The sequence below is a fragment of the Nannospalax galili genome, unplaced genomic scaffold (genome assembly GCF_000622305.1).
Source record: "Nannospalax galili isolate Female #2095 unplaced genomic scaffold, S.galili_v1.0 scaffold911, whole genome shotgun sequence".
NCBI classification, from domain to species: Eukaryota; Metazoa; Chordata; class Mammalia; order Rodentia; family Spalacidae; genus Nannospalax; species Nannospalax galili.
This window is the reverse complement of record NW_008329642.1, coordinates 888,678-893,893: the sequence shown is the minus strand read 5'-3', so window position 1 is coordinate 893,893 and position 5,216 is coordinate 888,678.

Here is a 5,216-nt window from a genome sequence, read left to right as displayed (position 1 = left end):
TTTAAAAATAAAACAGCGGGGTGTGGTGGCAGAGGCTGGGGGATCTCTGTGAGTTTGGCCAGCCTGGTCTACATAGTGAGTTCCAGGACAGCTGGGTCTACAGGGAGACCCTGTGCCAAAAGACCAAAAAATAAAATAAAAAAACAAAATTTAGAAGCTGGGCATGCCCGGCACTTGGGAGGCAGAGGCAGGCGGATCTCTGTAAGTTCAAGGCCAGCCTGGTCTACATAGCGAGTTCCAGGCCAGCTGGAGCTACAGGGAGACCCTGTCTCAAGAAGATCAAAAAAAATAATAATTGGATTTCCCTGTAAGATAGCAGTCTCTCATGGAATGATGCATTGGCATTTTCATTTATTTGTGTTTTGTTCTTAACAGCTAATTTCACTGGATACAAAATGAGCGGCTGCTGGGTTTTTCTTTCAATGCTTAAGTAAATATTTAAAAATTTTATTTCAGGGGCCAGAGAGATGAATCAGCAGTTAAGAGCACTGACTGCTCTTGCAGAGGACCTGGGTTCGATTCCCAGCACCCACATGGCAGCTACGAACCGTCCTTAACTCCAGTTCCAGGAGAATCCTAAGCCCTCTTTGACTTCCACGGCATTGCACGACACAAGTGCACTCATATACATGCAGGCAATACACTCATACACATAAAAATAATTTTAAAAATTTGTCTTCTTGCTTGCATTTTTTTATGTGTATGAGTGTGTGCCTGTGTGTGTATACATGCATGCCTGGTGCTCATGGTGGTCAGAAGAGGGTGTTAGATCCCCTGGAACTGGAATCATAGACAGCGAGCTGCCATGTGAATGCTGGGAACTGAACCCAGGTCCTCTGCAAGAGTAGCTAGTGCTCTTAACAGCTGAGCCATCTCTCCAGCCCCTGTTTATTTTTGAGACAGGGTTTGTTAATCCTAGCTTTATACATCCTTACTGTGTGTCAATCCTAGCTTGCTACATAGACCAGACTGGCTTCAAAGTCACAGAGATCTGCCAGCCTCTGCCTCCCGAGTGCTGATAGTAAAGGCATGTTGCACTATGCCCAGCGATTTATTTTTAATTATGTGTGTGTGTTTATGCAAACTTGAGTGCTGGCCAGAAGCATCAGATCTCCTGAAACTGGAATTACAAGTGGTTGTGAGCGGCCCAACATAGGTGTCAGTCCTCTGTAAGAGCAGTTCTTGCTCTTAACCACTGAGCTGGAGAGATTTCTAGCTCCAGGTTTGTTTTTGTTTTGAATGGAAAAAAATAAGGCATCCAGCCCAGATAGTTTAATAAGAGTTCTAAGAGAAGTGTAAAATCCAAGGGCCTACCTCACCTGTTTCTATCAGGATAAGCCTGGTTCAGCCTTTCCCATCTCCCCCAGCTACATATGAGCTGAGAACTAAACCCTTGACCTGCTCACACAGTTACTGATTAATGATGTTAATCTGTGGGCCTCGAATGTTGGGGCATGCTGCTGCAGGTTAGCATCAGGTTTTGGTTTTGTTTTGTTTTGTTTTGTTTTTGAAACAGGGTCTCCCTGTAGCCCCAGCTGTCCTGGAACTCACTTTGGAGACCAGGCTGGCCTTGAACTCACAGAGATCTGCTCGCCTCTGCCTCCCAAGTGCTGGGACTATAGGCATGCGCCCAGCTTATTTTTTTAAGACAGAGTCTCCCTGTAGCCTCAGCTGGCCTGGAACTTGCTCTGTAGACAAGTCTGGTCTTGATCTCACAGAGATCTCCCTGCCTCTGCCTCCTGAGTGCTGAGATTAAAGGTATGCACCACCATACCTGGCTCTATATACTTTTTTTTTCCTCCCTGTAGCCCCAGCTGGCCTGGAACTCACTATGTAGACCAGACTAGCCTTTAACTCATAGAGATATCTCTGCCTCTGCCTCCTGAAGGGTAGGATTTCTATTTACTTTTTTTTTTTTTGTCTTTTTGAGACAGGGTCTCCCTGTAGCCCCTGGCCTGGAACTCACAGAGATCCGCCTGCCTCTGCCTCCCGAGAGCTGGGATTAAAGGTGTGTACCACCACGCCTGGCCTCTATTTACTCTTTAGACTTTAAGCTACCCAGACTTGCCTGAATTGACTCTGTAGCCCTGGTAGGCCTTAAACTTTAAAAAAATAAAAAAGTCTTTAAAAAATATAATTGTTAGGCCAGGCATTGTGGTGCATGCCTTTAATTCCTATATTTTATGTGTGTGTGTGTATGTATAGTTTTTGCCTCTATGTATGTAAGTGTATCATGTGCATGCCTTGTGCCCACAGAAGCCAGAAGAGAGTGTCAGATCCCCTGGAACTGGAGTTACAATGGTTATGAGCCACCATGTGGGTGCTGGGAACCAAAATCTGAGTCCTCTGTAAGAACAACCAGTACTCTTAACCACTGAGCCATCTCTTCTGCCCCTGGGCCTTTAACTTTTGATCCTCCTGTCTCAGCCTCTAGAGCAGGTTGGATTCTAGGACTGTCACCACATTGGGTTTCCTTTATCTCTGTAGCAGAGTTTGGATGAGAAAGGGAAGCCAACTACTTTTTTTATTTAGTGCCTAGATGATTCCTTAAAGAGACTAGGCTGCTGTGTGCTTTCCCCGGGAGATTTCTCTTATTACATTTATTGAGAAAGAGAGATGCCGGGGGTTCGAACCAGCGACCCCCAGCGAGGTGAGGATTGGGGATGAGCAAGCATGCCGCCCCCATTACCCGGGGACACTTAGACGCAACGGGGAGTCTTAGGCAGAGACTCATTTATTGCAAGTGTTCCAAAGCTTATAAAGGCACCTGGAACTCCCCCGCCCCCCCAGGGTGTATCTTAAGGATGGTCACACGCTGATCATGCACTCCTCAGCAGTGGGGAAGTATTCTTCAGACTTTCAAAGCAAGCCAGGCCGTGCCCCCAGTAACTTCCTTTCGGACCGATGCAAGCTGGGGCCTTTAGGTCCCCACAGAGAGAATGAATCAAGTACATGCCACAGCCAGAAGACATGTAGAGATAAAAATATAACGTGTAGGCATTGGTTCTCTCCCTCTACCATGTTGGTCCTGGGGCTTAAACTTAGATCATCAGGGGCTGGAGAGATGGCTCAGCTGTTAAGAACACTGACTACTGCTCTTGCAGAGGACCCGGGTTCAAGTCCCAGCACTCACATGGTGGCTATGGACTGTCCTTAACTCCAGTTCCAGGGGAATCTGAAGCCCTCTTCTGACCTCCACAGCATTGCATGACACAGGTGCACTCACATACATGCAGGCAATACACTCATACACATAAAATAAAAATAATAAAATATTTTTTAAAAACCAGCTTAGATCATCAGGCTTGTCAGCCTGTACCTTTACCTGCTGAAGCCATCTCCCTATCTCACTATCCACTTTTGGAAAGTTGTTTATAATTGAGATATCTTCTGATTTTTATTTTGATATGCTTATCTGAGCATGTTAAAAAATCCCGACCTCCCCTGAAGGCTAACAGCTTTGGAGAGTGCTATGAAAGCTGGCAAGGGAGAACATCAATCAGTGGTCCAACCCCAGCTTCAAAGGCTAAAACCCTATCAGTGACTAGCAGAGTGAAAGACATTGATGCAGTAGTGCAGCCTGGTTTTGGGGGTAATCAACAGCTACCTAGTTGGACTTAAAGCCTGCTCAATGGGAGGAAACTCATGTGTGGTACTGTAAACAGCCAAATTCACATAGCTAAAGAGGTCATGGATCTTAGAGGAAAACCCCAAGGCTGTCACATCCCGAGACAAATGTAATTTCTTACTGATAGGTAAAAATGTTGGAGAGAGCATGTGGTGGAGAGCACGAGCGGATGGATGAGGCACGGAAGCACAGATGGAATTCTCAGCAGGATACAGATTTATTTCGCACGGGGCACCTTTCCCTCGGGGGAAGGGAAAGATGTCAGGGAAGGGCAGGGAAGGGAAAGATGTCAGGGAAGGGAAAGATGTCAGGGAAGGGCAGGGAAGGGAAAGATGTCAGCCCACGGGCTGTGAGCTGGGACTTTATATATGGGGGCTTTAGGGTGTAGAAGGGGGGAATGTTTGGGGGAGAAATCAGGGAGGGGGAAGCAGGAAAAGCAGGTAGGATTAGGGTCTGGAAGTGTTTACTTTTTCCCTCTTAAGATAAGAGAAAAGCTGTTATGATAAACAACTTCTAAAATCTCTGGTTATCAGGTAGAATCTGCTTATCTTATCTTTGGAGATCAGAGGAGAGGCAGGCTGCTTCTCAGCAGAGTTTGTTTCCCTTGACTTCAAAGGTCAAGGTGAGGTCCCTGTTGGGGAGGGGGGAAACTGCTGCTGTTTGGAACCCTAACACTTACTATGTGCAAACTATGGATCCTTAAATTTAGACAAGTATCCCAGTCACCACCCATCAAACTAGCTACTTTTTCAACAGATTATTACAGAGTTACACCACTGGTCACACACAGAGATTCTCTGTGAGCTGCCCAAGCCCAAGTGGCACATCTAGGATGCAACCTCTACTCCTAAGATTCACGGAACATAGAACAAGAGATGAAGAGAACAATAATGCATCTTTCAATTCTCCAGACTTTGGATGTACCAAAACTTCTGCCTAGTCTCAGATCCCTTTTCCCTTCTCTTCCTCTTCCTCCCCCTCCCCCTCCCCCTCCCTCCCCCTCTCCCTCTCATCAATGAAGCTCCTTCATGCAACAGAGGACCAGGAACACAAAAAGCCACAAATGGCCAAAATGCAAAGAATAAGAGTTGGCAGAGTGTGGGTCCTTGGACAGAACTCCTATATTGAGGTCCATCCACCCAGGGCTCAGGGACCATTGGGGAAGAGAGGGCAGAAAGATTGTAAGAGCCAGGGAGGAGGTGCATGACCATGCAGGCACCTGGGACCCTTCTCATACAAACCTACAGCAATGGTGTCAGCATGCACAAGACCCATGCAAACGTAGGCAGACAAAAACCCAGCACAGAACTGTGGATATGAACAGCAAGCCCCAATCTTAGTCGAAGAATTATTGGCAGTTGATTACTGCTGGGTGAGGAAGAGCTGATCTTCTTGAAGGCAGACTCTAGATAGACTGACTAAACCCTGGTGGATGAATTTGCATTGAGGTGACATCTCAGGACACTAACTTTACATAATAGGCCTTAGTACAAATGACAGAATGTATGAACTCCAGTGGGAGGGGCTATGGGAGAGTGCCAAAGGGGAAGGGGGAAGAGGGTAGAAAGATGATTTCTGCATGAAATAC